Here is a 19041-nt window from a genome sequence, read left to right as displayed (position 1 = left end):
AGACACACACTGGCCCAGCTAACCAATCACGGCACACACTGGCCCAGCTAACCAATCAAAACACACACTGGCCCAGCTAACCAATCAAAACACACACTGGCCCAGCTAACCAATCACAGCACACACTGGCCCAGCTAACCAATCACGGCACACACTGGCCCAGCTAACCAATCAAAACACACACTGGCCCAGCTAACCAATCAAAGCACACACTGGCCCAGCTAACCAATCACAACACACACTGGCCCAGCTAACCAATCACAACACACACTGGCCCAGCTAACCAATCACAACACACACTGGCCCAGCTAACCAATCACAACACACACTGGCCCAGCTAACCAATCACAACACACACTGGCCCAGCTAACCAATCACAGCACATCATATTTCAGAAGGCGGACCTTCATTTGATACAGGAACTATTCGAGCTGTTCGTGCCAGACTGGGAAGAGAGGTGTTGTAATAATGTAAAATATGTGATAAATAATGTGTTTTTTGAACAACCTATTATGAGAGCCTGTTCTAGTACACCCCCAAAACAAAATCAAGACTTTGTAAAAAAGCATACTAGGACCCCTTTAATACTTAAAGGTAACTAAACACAAATGAGAAATGTTGTCTTTGCAACTAGCTTAAAGAAAATAAGTTTACATTTTTTTGCATATTTAAATGTATTTAATTTCAGCATTATATATTAATAGCGTCATTGATATTGTCATGAATCCTGTCCATGAACTTCCGCCCCGCTTGCCACTAGAGGTCGCCTATTGACTCTCACACCACAAAGACTGTTAAACATCACCCAAGACTACATTTCCCATGCTCCATTGCACTAATCACGAGTTCACCTGAAACCAGTCACACACAGCTGCTTCCAATAACACACAGTATATAAATCAGTCTCACACCTCCATTCACTGCCGCGTGTTGTTTAGCGTTTATCCCTCATTCAGCGATAGCTACTCTTCAGAGCCAGTTCTTGTTTAGTCTTGCCTTGCCTGTTTTCCAGTGTTTAGATTCTTGCCTGTGATTTCGGTTAACCTTGTGTCAAGTTATTTTAGTACTAAGCCAAAATAAAAATTGTATCCTTGGCAACAAGCAAAAATAAATAGTTTTATATTACACTATATTTAGTGACTAATACCAGATCTAACACATGTAATCATCTGACATGAAACAGCATCAGAACTGTAACATTATGGAATAAAATGTCGACCGATGAAGAGGTAATAATTACAGTCAAGCTTTGGGGTGTTGATCGACTCCATCTATGTTTTGATTATCATTCTGAATCCAATTTATAGTCTTTTTTTTTCAGCTTTTTGTTCAAAATGTTATTTCTTTATTTTGTTTATGAAACTTACCCACATTAAAGTGTTTAAAAAAAGAATGCATGAAGCTAGAATACAATGTTTTTGTGTACAAGCAGATACCCTGTTCTTTCTTTGGATGTTTTGTGTTCAGATATTGATATGTCAGAATGTACACAAATTAAAACCTAAATAGGGACATAGTAGTATACTTAAAGTATGATGTAAAGTTCACTTAAAGAAAACTTACGAGCATACTTGCAGTATAAAACTACTAAACTAGTAGTCTACTGAGACTATACTTCAAAGTGTACAAAGTATTTAATTAGTAAACTATCAGTATACCTATAAGTTCACTTTTAGTATAATTGCAGTACAAACTACACTACTATACAACTACTATACTATACTATACTATACTACAACTGCTATACTAGAAAGTGGGCTACTTTAGTCCCAAGGAGTATTGAAACAGTACACTTACAAGTATACTACTAGAACACTGATATTTGTATACTTGCTACATAAAGTATACTTAAAAATATACTTGAACTTTACTTAAGTATACTTAATAAAATAAACTTGAAGTGTACTACTTTTTGGTAAGTGATGTCTTTAGAGTTTATCACTTTGTACACTTTTATGTGGTTGTGTCTGTCATCTTTGGTTATCGGAAGGACCAGGATTGTGTTGTTTTACTCTTTTCTGTTGTTGATTTTCTCCAGATTCCTCTAGGATCAGCACTGTGTTCTGTATCTCAGCTCAGAGACGGTGGCGTGTCATTCGACTGATCCCATCCATCCGGGTCCTGAGCTCCTGTCATTATTGCTGTTGTTTGATCTGAACAGAGAACATCAGCTCATGCAGAAGAAGCTCCACAGAGAAGATCAGCGTCAGATCTGCTGCAGCCTGGAGACATATGGATGCTGCTGCAGGGAACGAAGCGCAGAAACGATGTTTATAAACAGGTTTGTGCTCATTTGGGGGCTGACATCATATTTTTCACAAACTGTTTGTTTAGTTTACTTTTGGATTAATGGCAGCGTGATGTTTTCAGCGGTGATGAATTATCAGGAGACGCCGCACCGCCTCTGACTCCAGCAGCCATCGAACACATTGATTTCAGAGACGTGACGGCCTGCAGGAGACGACAGGTGATGAAATAAAGGGTGTTTTCCCTCCTAACTAATGCAAAACTGAGACTAGTGGACTAAAATCCCTCCATGTTCACAAACACAGATCCTCACTAGTAGTCACATGATCTGGTATAAACATGCTATACATCAAACTTATTCTCTTCCTCAGGTGGTCGTAAATCAGAAATGCGGTCATCTGACCTGGGATCTGATTCCCCTTTGACTGTCACCGTTTTGCGATGGCTGAATAATCATTATTTTGTGTGTGCTGTAAGAGAGGACAGCCAGGAATCAATAGGAGTCGTGTCTCGTGTGAATTCAATCAAGCGGGTCAGCAGTGAATATTCTAGTCTCTGCAGACGTGACTCGAGTCCTTCGATGTGCATCAGTGGGGTTTTTCCACATGTTTTCTGGTGCAGCAGGAAAAATTGTTGCATTGGATCACTTGGTCATTTCTGTAGTTCAAACAGTAGATCATAGCAAAGGTTGTGGGTTCGATTCCCAGAGAATGCATGCATTAGAAAACATGCATATTGTATTAATTGCAACGTGAGTCACTTTGGGTGAAATCATCTGCCAAATGCATATATTTAACTGTAGTAAAGCAGCAGGACACTCTCTTTGACAACATGATGATTTGAGGAGACATGCTTGATTTGTGTTTGAAGCAAAAACACCACACTTACAAACTCAAATGTAATACTCCAACACTCAAAAATGTAAGTTTTGAAATATAGAAATATCAGTGTAAAATTTCCATTCATTTGGATCACATTTTTACCCTTAACACTTTAATAGATGTAATGTAACAAAGGCTCGTCATGAAACGGGATTGATATTTATGAAACAGTAGGCTGCTAATAAATGAATGTGTTTTATATACACAAATAACCATTTTAATACATTTGTCATCCAATATAAATATTAAACCAAGCTAATACATATTTAAACCATGTTCATACCAGGGTAATTATAGTAATTAAAAGTACTTCCGTTAAAAAAATTTTTACTTTTTAAATAAAGTAAACAATAACTGAAATAGAATACAATAAAAACCTTAAACTTATTTCTTCATGTAGTTGCTAAGGCAACATTCTTTATTTAGTTTAACTTGATGTACTGAATTTAAATTAAATTTAAATTTATGCATTTAGCAGACGCTTTTATCCAAAGCGACTTACAGTGTATTCAGGCTATCAATTTTTACCTATCATGTGTTCCCGGGGAATCGAACCACCAACCTTGCGCTTGTTAACGCAATGCTCTACCACTTGAGCTACAGGAGCTAAAATAACAAAAATCTGAAATATAAATTAATAATTATTTAAAAGAAGAAAAAAAAAACTCATAAAAAAATGGCAAAAACACAACTAAAATTAATTATTCAAAATAAAAAGAAACCCATAAATATGGCCAAAAACAAACAAATAAATTACTAAAACTTTAACTAAGATTTAAATAAAAATGTAAACATGAAAATAAAACTAATTCGAAATATTAATAAGAACTAAAATAACACTGGGTCAATTTAACTGATTATTATTTTTTATAGTTAACAGGCTCATTTGAAGGAATTCAAATATACATTTTGAAAATCTGGTTAAATAAAACCATGTAAATACTTAACAAGACCACAGATGATGTTCTTGAGTGTATGAGAACTAGTACTAGTGCTGATGGACTTAGTAAACAGCACAGAGTCGTGAGTCTGCCATCAGGATGCAGAGAGAGTGTGAAACTCATTTGTGGCAGTGCATCGCTGTAATTCACACGAGGCGCAGAGGACACGTTCACATGCATATTAATGACCGTAAATGCACATCCAGCATAGCCATAAAGATGATTGTAATGAGAGCAGTTTCCCATCATTCCCTTCAGAGTCGGGTGCGTCCGTCACACCAGAGCGTTCCAGCTGTAGCTCATTAAGTGAGTGAGAGAATAAAGTTACTGGTTGTTCATGTGACATGCGACAAGACTTTCAGGCTTGTAGGTCATCAGAAGAACCCAACTCAACTGATTCAAGCTGTTAGCATTCGCTGCGATTCGTCCCTGATCGTAGACGCTCCTGCTGTCAGAGACCTTCAGCGGCACACAGCTACAAATCACATGAGAGAGCCTCCCGATCCATTATGTGGAGGACGCATCGCCTCTATAATTCACAGCTGTGAAATCAGGACACGTTTGAATCAGAACGGAGCCGTCAGACACAGAGTCGTTCAGTTAAACTCTCTCTGAGTCCAGAGTCACAGCGGTTTATTCTGAACCGGATCTGACAGCCACTGCAGAAACTCTCTCTCCGCTTCTGACGAGATCTGCAGTGTTTGATTCCTGCCTGCACGGATCACTCTTGTGTGATCTGAGTTTGTGTCCTCTGTGTGAGAGCGAGTGACAGATGTTACACCACTGTAACTGCATCAGTCCTCACTGCTTTATTCATGCTTCTGTCCCTTCGGATTCTCCACCAGAACTTTACACACACAGAATAACATCAGTGTTTACCTGCAGCAGATGCAGACTGTCATGCATGCTCATCAAAGCTGCATTTATTTGATCAAAAATGTGAAATATTATTAGAATGTAAAACAGCCGTTTTCTATGTGAATATCTGTTAAAATATAATTTATTTGCTGAATTTTCAGCATCATTGAACAACTGATGTTCAGATGCTTCCGGTGTGTCATTCTCTGGCTCTCTTCTGTTGTCGGATGTCATCATCATCATCATCTCAGTGTCTACATGCTGTCGTTTCCTTCGGTCTTACAGCACACGTGAGTCACGTGCAGTCATTCACGTACGAGTATCATCATTCGCTCTAGTTTCACCATCAGCAGCTGCAGATGTCGTACATGATCAAGTGATTGTTTCAATTCAGAATTACATTGAAGTGCTCTGAGGTTTCAGCAGACTGTAAGATCAGTCGACCTCGATTTAGAGTCTGAAACACAGTGAAAAGCTCAACTCATTACTTTCTCTCTTTATACTCCCCGTCTAAAAGATTCATCAGATTAGACCCAATTTATTTTCATACTTTATGTAACTTATCGAGCTTTATTTTGGGCTTGTTTGTGGCAGTAAACAGGTCAGAAGAGCTTCTGCAGTCAAGATGAATGTCTGAGCGTCCCGGACAGATCTGATGCCGACTGACATCTGTAGGCAATGCTCGCTGAATCGTGTCGTTCACGTCACATTTACGGACGTTTGCTGTAAGCGTTTTTTAACAACATCAATCTAAAGGCCCATGCTTTTGATCAGGAACCTGTTTAGCGGTTAATTTGACGTCATGAATGGAGTGTGACACGTTTATCCGGATCTCAGTTGTTCAGACTTACACACATGCTCATCTCTTCAGGTTTTTCTATTACTGTGCTCAGAGTAACATACTCAAAAGGCACGTAACAGCGAACAGGGTTACTGCAGGTCTTCCACAAAATATCTAAACATTCTTTAAAGAATCATGAAATGCTTTTTTTATTATTTTATAATGTTCTCATAATGCCCACTTATAATAAAGATCATAATTTAGTGGTAATAGGCTGTTTTCGATCCTCTCTGCAGAGCGGTCTGTATTTAAGTCCTGTGTTTAAGTCTCTACTAGGTGTGAATCAGTGGGCGGGGCTAAAGATGCAGTGGGAGGCGGGCTTTTGTCACACTATGACATCACAATGTCTCATAATCCAAAACAAGTCATTTTTTCAGCTCGGTTTCAATAAAAGCTGTTTAAGTTTTGAGCTCTGAAACATACAGGAGGTTTTTATAGGACACTGACCTCTTACACATAAAAAAAGATTAATGCAAAATTAGATTTCTCAGTTATTGACCCCTTTAAATCCAAATACATTTACTGGAGGCTCAAAATGAACTTATGAAGTCTAGTTTTCTGAGAAATGTATCAAACTTAAGCGAGCTTTTGATGAAAAGAACAAATATCCCTCAGATGGTTGATTCTTCTGAGCCCGTTGGCAGAAATGTATTCTTGTTTTAATCGTAAACTCACTTAATTCCAATCAGTTACTCAGAAAACGAGGCTTCTTGTTTTAGTTTGTTTTCCTTGTCAAGTGAAGTGATTTAAGACTTGTTTACAGTGTAGCTGCCATCAGAGGCAAATCCTCATATATTTCATTCATAAAATGCACTTTACAGTTAAAAGGTAAATTAATAGTTAAAATGTTTAGAATAATCATTAGAATAAATAAGTAATATATCTTTTGTTAATACATGTCAATTAATTTCATATTATTCAGCTAAAACCTTAGAAAAAGTGGGGAATCTATTTTTTTTTTTTATTTTGTTCCGCTTGGGAATTATTTAATTGTTGCTATCAGGATAGTTTCCGGTGCACTAGAAGTAGAAGAGCCACACGAGGTGCTGCAGTAGTCACATGTCTGTAAGAGTTAAGCCGTAAGAAGTGCTAAGAAGATATATTGTCTTTTTGTTTAAATGGAAGAAGCTGTAACCCTCCAAGTTTATTCCTCTTGAGTTACAGAGGCCAATGAGGTATGTGTTTTATCGTATTAATTGCCTTCCGTATATGAACACGTGTAAGTTACGTGACCGTGTGTAAATGTATAATTAGCCAATTAAGTGTATTTTCTTACGTGTTGAATGTGCACTTTATTTATTCGTTTTGTATGTATTTTTCATTTATTATTATTATGTGTAAAACACCACTTTTAGAGGGTTAATTTAAGTTTTATGTATTTTCTTTCGTAGTTCTGACGGCATTGTTGGGGCATAAAAAGGCTAAAAGACTAGCATGTACAAGACATGTTGAAGACTCGTGTCCAAATAAATGTCTGTTAAAACCAAGAACAACCTGAGCCTTTGATTCAACTCGAGGGGAGTAACATACAGTGTGATCAGAACAGTTAAAGTGTTGCTAGCACAAGACATTCACATTTAGAGACCACACTGATGTATTCTGTTCCCTTCATTTACTCCTGGTGTTCTTTCTTAAGAGCTTGTGAATGGGTCTTCATCAGAAGCCCTGAACAGAACAGACTGTGCTGTGTGCTGCAGGTGTCTGCTCCTGAAAGGGCTGTAATGAAGGACAGGTGTCATGCTGAGACTGTGACGGACTGAAGCGTGTTTATCTCTCACAGGTCTGATGATAGTATGATGAAACTGCAGCGCTGCACAGGGGAACTGATGCTAACTGGAAATTACATCACAGCCGGCCCAGTTTTCAGTAAGGTCTCAGAGAGCCTCTTGATGTGCGTCTCGTTACAGTCCGGCGTAAACAAGCTCTGCTGACAGCACTGTGTGCTCTGCGACTGCTGCGGATCGATCAGGTCTACCTCGGCATGTTGATCAATAGTGCTGTCCTCCATGTGTGCTGTGTGTGTGTGAGAGAGAGTGTGTGTGTGTGTGTGTGTGTGTGAGAGAGAGAGAGAGAGAGAGCGTGTGTGTGTGTGTGTGTGTGTGTGTGTGAGAGAGAGAGAGAGTGTGTGTGTGTGTGTGTGAGAGAGAGAGAGAGAGTGAGTAAGTGAGAGAGAGAGAGAGTGTGTGTGTGTGTGTGTGAGAGAGAGAGAGAGAGTGAGTGTGTGTGTGTGTGTGTGTGTGTGTGTGTGAGAGAGAGAGAGAGTGAGTAAGTGAGAGAGAGAGAGAGTGTGTGTGTGTGAGAGAGAGAGAGAGTGAGTAAGTGAGAGAGAGAGAGAGTGTGTGTGTGTGTGTGTGTGAGAGAGAGAGAGAGAGTGAGTAAGTGAGAGAGAGAGAGAGAGTGTGTGTGTGTGTGAGAGACAGGAACATGTGTAGTGTTGGGAATCGAAAAATCGATTCTGATTCCAGAATTGGATACTTGTTGTCAACTGTCAAGTCAAGTCAAGTCACTTTAATATCAAATCAAAACAACACAACACCCCAGAAACATTCAAATCACAGAAGTACTGGGATAAAGTTTACAGTTCAGATATAAACCGTGTGTCCGATGTGTATGGTAGCGATTACAACAGAGTAAATCAAAGTAATTTGACACTTCAGATGAAGATTTATCATTGCATTGTTACACCAGTAGGTGATTTGTCTTTGAATCATACAAAAGATTCATTTAAGAACACTGATTCATCTAGTAATGAAACAAGTACATCTTGAGTGAGTCATTGAATCGTTCATTCATAAATTACACGTGATTTTTTTTTAGTTGTCTGTTTTTTTTTTCTTTTTTCATAATCATGTAGTTCTATTTAGCACACAAACAGCTCTTAAAGAGTCAGTTTTTATGTAGCCTGTTGATTTTTGCTCATGGTATTCAGCTCCAATAAATGGTTTGCAAAAAAGAAATACAGGATAAATGTTTGATATCATTATTCAATCACATTGGAATCGAAAAGAATCAGAATCAGAATTGATCAAATTCAAATGATACCCAACACTAAATATGTGCCAGTGTCATGCACAGGGTTTCTGCAGCTCTTTAAGCTGTTTTTACGGTCTCAAGTATTAATTGATGTTTTCACAAATCTTAAAAGGTCCTAATCTGAAGGTCTGAAGTCACGACACTGAATGTAAAACATGAGTATCTTTCTGTCTTGTTTTCCGGTACAAATATCTAAACATCTTTAAATCAGGATACATTTATTGGAGATGTACTGTAAAATGAAGATATGAAGTCTGGTTTTCTGATTAAAACAAGAACAGTTATCTGTCAGTGCGTATGAAAAGTTATTTTTCCTTTGAATTAAGTTGATTTTTTCTGAGCACATTTGTTTGTTTTTAATCATAAACTCACTTTATCAGTTTCTCAGAAAACAAAATTTTATGTAGTTTTGCTTCTCCAGTAAATGTATTTGGATGCAATAATCTATCGATGTTTGCACATGAAAACAAGATACTGAGGAAGAAAAGCACATTTTTGCAGACTGATCAGAAGGTGCAGTAACAGTTATTTCTGTATATTAGTTGTTTGTAATGATGATCTGGAGGAAGTTGTATTTTTACACTTTGAAGTGCTAATACAAGACATTTTAATTTAGAAAACATATTGACACATTGTGTTCCATTCAGTTTATTCCCTTAATTATTTATTTTTTTTAAAAGCAGAAATCCTGAAGATAAAAGCTGAAGATGGAAATCAACATCATCAAGGAGCTTCAGATGTTGTTTTGTGCTTTTGTTATTGTTGTAAAAGTGTGTTTTAGGCTTCTCTATTTTTAAAGTGATGCTTACATTATGCACGGCTGAAAATATACTTTTATAAATGAGTTAAATCATAATGAGAATATAAGATTAAGTTGAAAATTATATTTAAAAAGTAAATCAAGATTACTGGAGTAGGTTTTTCAAGAAAGTACTATTGTATGTCTAGTTGATAATGTTCATGTAATAGTGAAGTTTCTGAGTGAAAATCGTTTCAAAGTAAATACGACACCAGATTTTGTGTAGGTGCAAAAATCCCACGGACAGGAAGAAAAGACCTAGCAGCACCTTAGCAACTGCATAGCAACCAGCTACTGCATCGTAACATTGTGTCTGAGTGTATAAATAACATTCTGCTTTCAGATTTCAGGTTTTGCATTAAAAGATTCTTCATGATTGTACATTTAAAATGTTTAGTTTCAGTGAGTAATGAGAGTAATCCTCATCAGATCATCTCTGATCAGCGACAGAAGCAGAATCAAGTCTGTTTGCACACAGAATCAACGAAGCTTGATGTGCAAACAGAAAATACAACAGGATGATGCATAATAATCATAAAATAATAACAATATTAAAAATGTATAGACAGTCAGATTGCGGCAGAACAGATTATGATCATATTTACAGTACCATGAATAATTTAAATAAATGAAGAGTGGAATATCTTCCACACATATTCTGATGATTCTTGACGTCAGGTTTTCTTCAGGTTTCCTCGCGCTGCACCTCAGCAGGTGAAAGCTGTGGCGGAGCAGGAATGATGAGGATATTCACTGGAAAGACAGAGAGACGTCACAGCGGTGGTATCTCCAACTACCTCAACCCCCTACCCATCGCAACCGATCGCCATCGACTCATCCCAATCTCAGCTCTGAATAAATAAATCACGTGTGATCTAAAGCAGACCAATCTAAAGTCCACCCCTCCCGCGGCTAGTGCTGCCTGACCCTTCAGGTCAAAGCAATAATGAAAGTGTCCTGGCCTTTATTGTGGCTCCATCCGTCTGCCTCCCTCACAGAGCAGATAGGCGGTCTGTAGAGGAATGGCTTAAGCGTATTTAATCTCTCAAACATGGGTCCCTGTCAACCCGCTGATCCCGGCACCTCGGGTCCTTACAGCTGAGACTGACCGCAGACTGACCACTGATTCCTTCATCGAGACCCACTCAGATTAAATAAAATACTACATGCCAACAGGTACTGTACACACTGTCTCCACACTGTGGCTTAAATGACTGCTTATTAAATTTGGAAAAAATGTCAAACACACATCAGACTCTCAGCTATTTTTCACTTAAGATAGTGATCACATATTGGGTTTCTGTAGGTCTTAAAAAGGTATTGATTAACCTTTTCTCAGACTAAGGCTTTAAATATCCCAAAGAGGTCTTAAATTGGTTAAATAGGTCAGTAAAATAATGGCATGAAACGTTGCATGCACTGCATGAATCTCTTCCTCAGCATTTGTGTCTTGTTTTCCAGTACAAAAATCTAAACATCCTTAAATCAAGCTTTACTGGAGATGCAAAATGATCTGAAGTCTTGTTTCTTGATTAACTGAACAAAATTAAGTGAGTTTGTTTAAAACAAGAACAAATACACTGCAAAAATTATTTTCTTGCTTTGTATTTTTTGCTTAGTATGTGTGTCATTGTGTGAGTGTGTGTGTGTGTGTGTGTGTGTGTGTGTGTGTGTGTGATTGTGTGTGTGTGTGTGTGTGTGTGTGTGTGTGATGTGTGTGTGTGTGTGTGTGTGTGTGTGTGGTGTGTGTGTGTGTGTGTGTGTGTGTGTATGTGGTATGAGTGTGTGTGTGTTGAGAGTGTGTGTGTGTGTGTGTGTGTGTGTGTGTGTGTGTGTGTGTGTGTGTGTGTAATCAGCTCCACACTGGTTGACTTGTAACACAAACAGTGAGTCGCTCTGCTCTTTGATCTGCAGTTCCATCTCTTTGATCTTCAGCTCAGACTCTCCTCTGTGTTTTGTGCTATTTGTTCGAGCACACACACACTCACACACATTAACACTGAACAGAGAGTGTGTCTGCCAATAGTGGACCCGGTTAGATCACAGCTGCTCCTTACCTGAGTGACGTGACACCGTCTGTCTGTCTGCGTCACTGCTTCCTGCTGTTCTCATGAAGCACAGGAGTCACAGTCATGTCCCAAAATATGTATTATATAGGCACTAATATTACAACTAAAACTAAAAGCATTAAAAAACACCTGTTACTTGAAATAAATGTTAAGAAAGTATAAATTTAAAAAAAAAAACATAAAATTATTTGCTCATTGTTCACTGATTCAGAAGTTTCACAGTGACACTGCAGTGTGTGTGTGTGTTTAGTTCAATCACGACACAGGAAGTTTAGTGATTAGCAGAGCTGGTTCTCATTACAGTCAGACTCAATCCAAACACAGGCGCCTCACAACATGCTGCTATTTCACATGTTTCTCATTAAATACATTGTAATTTATTGTTTTCATTGTAATTTACACTGAATTTAAAATTAATCTAATGTGTCACTCTAGTATTTGTCATATCTTAGCATTATGCCAGTACAAATTCTCACATGCAAAGATTTTCATTATTTAAATGTACAATTATTTGCAATAATTTGATTTTTGATGTTGTTTATGTTTCTTTTGTTTTGGCTTTCATTTTGTAGAGTTACTGATAAGCTAAGATAAGTTTTTGGTGCATTTGAGTGTTTTTGTAACTGTAAAATAAAGTAAACTAACAAGCATTCATAACTAACTACAGTTCATCGAAAGTCAGTCAAGAAATAAGTTGTTGTAAAGCAAGTGGATTATATGATATTACATTGCACTCCTGAGTTGTTGAGAACTTCACTGAGAGGATAAGAAATAAGAAATGCGTCCAAACTTTAAGACAATCACATCTCCAATACATCACATTTTTCATATTTATGTATATAGTGCTTTATTAAATCGCATCAAAGCAGCAATCAAACATCTCTAGAGATGATAATATAGTGTGAGTTCAGTTATTTGCCTCATTTTATACAGGTTTGATTAGTGTTTTAAAAATAATGTCTTGAAGCCAGAATAAGAGAGAAACAGACTAATATTAGCGTAGATGCCATTCTTCTAATGATGTAGCAAGTACATCGTGTGTTATGGGAAGTGTTCCCTGTTCTGGTTTACCTAATTAATGCAGCCTTTAACGGATTTGGATATTAGAAGCATATTAGTATGTTATGTGTAAGCCAGGTTAAAGAGATGGCTCTTTAATCTAGATTTAAACTGACAGAGTGTGTCTGCCTCCCGAACAATATTATATACCATATTACATATTACATCACGTTGCACGAATGCACAAATCTCCACTAAACTCAAAACTCTTGCGATGGGCTGAACTGGAACATCCTAAGCCCCTGATCACTTTAGAATCTGCTATTCAGTTGGTTTATTGTTTACACTTTTCCCCTTACGAATTTGTTTTGTGCAGCATTTTATATGTATATAGGTATGCTTGGGCTGTTATAAATGTAAAAAAAAAAAATGGGGTGGGGATAAATTAAATGCGATCTGCAATGACGTCACAATCGTGTTGCATTGTGGTCTGTGGAGTGGCCTGAAGTGTACATACGAAGTAGACTCGCTCCCTCTGTCAAAATCGAGGGAGCAGGGGTCTGTCTATATAAACTTCCCTCGTCCACTTCACGAAGTGGAACTCACTTCAAAATGGCGGCAGGGATTCCCCCGAGGGGAAGTGCGTAGGGAAGTTTGCGAGTGCGTGTCTAAAACTGGAGTGGAACGCAGCCATGGTCTTTGCTGTCTTCAGGAGATGTCTGTTTGAAGTGCGTGTGAGAGACCGAGGAAGGTGAGTGGTGAGAGAAGTGTGTGCCTCCGTTCCAGAGGTTTCTGGCACTTGAGGACGCGCATGATCTATCTGTCATCTGTTTTTGGTCGGGAGCTTGTGCGTTCGGTGTTCAAGGGCTCTGAACACGCTCATTCTGAGTGTTATCCAATGAGATATTCGCGTTTGTCCCTCTTCTGGAGAGATGAGTGACAAGAATTTGCATCTCGTGGTTCATGTTCCGCTGTTGCCGAGGCACAGCAAATACTTGGATCGCGGGATTTGCGGGGGTTGAGATGCCCTTTTTGGGTTCTCAGATCCTGTGGAGTTGAGCAGCGTCTTAGGGAATGTGTGCCTCCGTGTTTGGATTCTAACACTCAAGGGCATTTTCTGCATTTGAGTTTGCCTCGTCGAAGAGCACACGCATTTAGAGTTATGCGCTCATTGTGATGAGTCACGATGTCTAGGCTCCGCTTGCATTTGTTCCTGATCCCGAGGGATACAGAACTGAGCGTTTGTGTCTTGTGGCGTGGTTGCGCCATTGCCCGGCACAGTTTATCTCACCTCGCAGTCATAGCTTTGATATGCGGCACCAGCCATCACTTTTAGCAGGACGGGCTTATTTGGGCTTGCTTGGGGTTTTAAGTAGCGGTTTCTTGAGCCCTTACCTAGACAGTGCTGTCTGCCCTCTTTGGGTCATAAGTAGACAGCTCACTCGTGGGTGGTTTCAGTCGGTCACCCTTTTTGGTAGTCCTTCCTAGGTACATAGATAGCTATCTGAGGATATCTGTGTGCTAGCTCAGAGACTGCTCCCCTTCCTAGGGTCTTTAAGTAGTGGTCTCCTTAAGACCTTGACTAGACAATGCTATCTCCCCTGCTAGGGTAGTAAGGAGATAGCTCACTGTCTGTGATCTGGGCGACTTTGCAGGAAGGCTATCTAGGCTAGCTGTGTATTGTTAACTTGGGAATGACACGGTTTGGTGTCCTCTTTAGTATAGCCATCTGAGGGTGGTTTCATTCCGGCCACTGTGATGGCAGGACGGGCTTACCTGAATACAGCTGAGGCTTGGGGGTGCAGCGTTGAGTTCCCTAGAAGGGGAACGTCTCGGGTTACGCATGTAACCATGGTTCCCCGAGAGGTAACGAGACGCTGTGTCTACGTCTCTTTTAGACAGCTAAAGTGGATGATATATTCAACAGGTTTGAATAGATTTGCGTTGTTTGACACGTGCTTCAGACACCGGTCATGCAGGCTGCATTCCCCAATGTGCCCCCTAGGGGGTGCAGCGTCTTGTTCCCTCTCAGGGAATCATGGTTACATGCGTAACCTGAGATGTTTTTTAGGTTGGTGAGGCTGATTGAGAGTAAATCAGACTGTTCCTCTATCAAAAACTCTTTATACCACCATACTGAACATTATATTCATCTCTATACTGTCAGTTATTCATACTGTCTCAGGATGGACTGGAGAAGGTTTCTGTAATATTGGCCCACGGTAAGCTGTTTTTACAGTCTGTAGAAATAAATGTGTAGGTTTCAGTTTGAAAAGGTCTACAGAAATTCATCAGCTTGATCTGATTTACTTCAGACATTGAGTCACTATCATATGGAAAAATCACTCAATTTAATAACTAGTGAATTCTAAATGACCTGTTACTCCAATTCCTTTGTTTATCTCGTGGCAGAGTTTTTATATCAGAGTAAAAATTTCTCACGATTGTTCCGATGCACAAGTTTGTTATCTTTTGTAGCAATGCATTTCATATTTTAAAAGTATGATTTTCCATGATTTTCGGAAGTCACTCATTGAATGTACATATTCTAAAATCACATATGCTCTGTCAGACAATGCATACTGTCATATAGGTACTGTATTTGGTTTGAAATTGACTTTTGCATTTAAAAAGTATTTTCTATATAGTATGCATAAGAATGAAATTCAGACGTACTGCATCTGCCGTATTGTTACTGGCCACCAGATGAGTTCTTAAGAATCTCAACGGAAACTTGTAACTAAAACAGTAACTAAATGCCAATGAATAAATGACTAAGAGCGAGGTGAATCTGAAAGATGCTGCATAAAACAATGACTTCAACATGCCCAGCGTGATGAGCCCAGGAGAACAAAGACGTGTGCCGAATTTAGCTGATTTTCAATATGCTGTTTAAATAAAATCTGCGTAGAAGGGTGCCTGGTTAGCTTTTAATAAAACATGTATTATGCTTATTTTCATGAATCCGTGGCGAGAGCCGTCTGCTCTTTCCTTCCCTTCAAAGCACCACGGACGCTTTTATCTTGAGAGAACGGGCAAATGGTGGTTGCAACATGCAGTATGACATAAAAAGGAAACCAAATTACACATAATAATGTTTAACATGACTTTCCAATGAGCCATTTCTTCCTTTTGAAACAGTGGAATGGTCTTTTCTCTCTCCAGGTCTTGAGGTATTACCGCTGTATGCTTTCATACCAGTTCTCCGGATGACAGAGATGAAATGGGCTGCTGGGAAGGGAGTTACTGCCACACGTCATTTCATCTGAATGGCCGAGAAGCGTCTGAAAGCACAATTATCCTCCCTCTCACGCTCGCTCTCGACCTTTCTGCTGCTGCCGGTTCAGCGGCTAATGAGTGTGTGCATGAGCTACTGTGTTTCTGAGTGAGGTTTTCTCTCGTTAGGCATCGTATACAGTGCTTCTTGTTTTCAGCACTTAAGGAGCCTTTTAAGTGTGAGGCATGCAGGTGCAGAAACACACACTGTGTTCTTCATCATTATCCTAACAGCCCAGAGATGCATTGACTGCTGCCTGAGCCAGAGGCCGCCTCAACCCTCTGCTGGTGTTTAAACACTGGGTTCGGACCTTTGTTCTGTGGGTCAAACGGATAGGTTTAAGTTCAGTTTGCCAAAAATCAGAAAAAAAAAAAAAAGCCAAAAAAAAAAAAAAAAAAAAAAAAAAAAAAAAAAAACAAAAAAACAAAAAACATAAACCCTATACTTAATTCCCAAATACCTTATATTTTTAATGTTATTTCTATTGTGTTAGGGGTCAATTTGACTTTATTTTTGTTTACAATGAGCTGCACAAACACAAAATGTAAAATATATAAATCATTTTGTTATTTGACTACTTGTGGTTTGTCATGACTACAAGTACTAAACGTTGTTATTACTGAATGTTCTCTGAACATTCAGAACATCCAGTTTTTGTTTTTAAAGCAATGTTATTAAAATATTTTTTGTTACCCGAACATTACATTCCATTTTGCAAACATTATGATAATACGTTTCAAATGTTCTGAAACAAGTAGCAACATTTAAAAACATTAGATGAACGTCCAGCTAAAACATTTCAGAAATCTATGAATGATGTGTGAACAAAGTTTCTGTGAAAGACCAGATAATGCTGAATGAAGGTTCTGTTAACGTTAGTGGAAAAATGTTTATTCATAACTTTAAGAGAACCAAAAATTTCCTTGTTAGTCTTTTTTTTTTTTTTTTTTTTTTTTTTTTTTTTTTGGGTCATGACTACTTTAAATAATGAATATTTGCATATGGTATGAATAAATACAAATAACTTCTAATATAATATTTAGCATTATTTGTAAGTGTAAGTATGTTATTCTTTTTCTCAAAGCCCTGTGAAACGAACAAACCTTTGACAGATTTTTTGGATTGTGAAACTCAAATAGATGAAGAAAATGAATTTTCCTCGGATGATGCAGAAGACGAGTCAATTTTGAGTTAAACATTTTCATGAGTTGTCATGTATTTCATATTTGTGTCCCTGCAGCACAGAAGCAGTCATCAGTATCACAGGTATATTTGTAGCAATAGACAACAATACATTGTATGGGTCACAATTATACATTTTTCTTTCATGCCAAAATTCATTAGGATATTAAGTAAAGATCATGTTCCATGAAGATATTTAGTAAATTTCCTACTGCAAATATATCAAAACTTAATTTTTGATTAGTAATATGCATTGCTAAGAACTTCTTTTGAACAACTTTAAAGATGATTTTCTCAATTTTTTTGATTTTTTTTTTTTGCTCCCTCAGATTCCAGATTTTCAAATAGTTGTATCTCAGACAAAAAAAAAAAAAACTTATGACTGGTTTTGTGCTCCAGGGTCATATTTTAGTGTTTGGCAAGCTATAGTAAACTTTTTTGGTTTTACTTTAAAAGTGTTGATTTATGACAGAAGTCATAACAAAACTAGCACAGCCTTTCCAAAACACATCTATGTGTCGAACGTTTGCATGCACATTCATGACCCTTAACGAGAAATATTCACCAAATTTCAAGATTAAATAAATAGTTTAACCACCAGTTTGTAAATTGAGTCCAGCACAACAGGCCTATTTATTTGGATGTGACTGCTGTTGTACAGCACAGATGTTTGTTTGTAGGTTGTTTTGTAGCTCATTTAAGAGATACAATCAAGGGCACTAAAAATGAGACCCGTAAACCTTATCTGAACCCGTATTCAAGGAAAGGAAATAAGTGCATGCATTGACCTGGAGGAAGATTATTTATACAGCATAAGCAGATCAGCTGGAAACTCAGAATATAAATCAGCAGATGAAATCTCATGTCTGTGTTTTGCGTCGTCAACTGCAACCATTTCATTGAGTTCTTTGGTCATTTGATTGAAAGTCTAATAGTTCAACCAAAACTCATCACGTAGCCCTCATGCTGAACCGTTTCAATCTCTGTGTTTCAGGGGAAATCAGCATCAGGGTGAGTAAATGATGGCACAGTGTTCATGTTTTGGGACTTGTGTGAGATTGATGGCTAGGCCTGAAAATAATCTGCAATCTAAGCACAAGCACACGAGGGCTGCTATCTCTTCTGAGCGATGGGGCTTGTTAGATTCCAGCGTGTAGCGTGTGAAGGACCATTTACTTTACAAACACACATCTTTTGCCGCCTGATAAATAATGGAGGAGCTCCTGATGACCGCCGCGTGACTGCCGGCTCGGTGACACTTGATCGAAGGTCTCTCACTTACACAAAAACAGATTCAGTATTCCTCACAATCAAGAAAAACGATGCAAAATGATGCAAACCTGCAATAATTAAATATGTGTAACACAAATATGTATTTAATCTCACTGCTGACCTTTGATGGTCCGATACAACCATACACAAAACCATTAAGCAAAAATGACTTCTGGATGACTTACGGCTGATCCCATGATGCTGTTCAGTCTGAATTATTAGCCCGAGTCTGACGGCCATCCGTCAGTGTTATGAGTGACGGTGTTAAAATGAATCGTGGGTATTCCTGACAGCCGGCAGCACTGAACGCCTGTTAGAGAGAACAGAGATTAAAAAAGCCGTTAGCAGCTGATGAAGACGCTCTTTAATTCTAATCACCTCTGTGAGGAACTTTAAGCTGTGTTTCCTCCGTTAGAGACAGCAGCGCATCACCTCAGACGCCATTAGCACTCGCTCACGCTTATTTATTTACACCAGTCCACATCTCTGTAGTTAACACACGCGCCAAACCTTTCATACACACATTCTGTCTTTAAATCTGTGATAATAATAATGTACACTACTGTTAAAATGTTTTGGAGAATTATGATTTTTTAACATTTTTGACAGAGTCTCTTCTGCTCACCAGGGCTGCGTTTATTT

Source organism: Cyprinus carpio, chromosome A5, assembly GCF_018340385.1.
Source record: "Cyprinus carpio isolate SPL01 chromosome A5, ASM1834038v1, whole genome shotgun sequence".
Classification (NCBI taxonomy): Eukaryota; Metazoa; Chordata; class Actinopteri; order Cypriniformes; family Cyprinidae; genus Cyprinus; species Cyprinus carpio.
The sequence above is the reverse complement of the archived record's forward strand: the minus strand, read 5'-3'. Positions refer to the sequence as shown.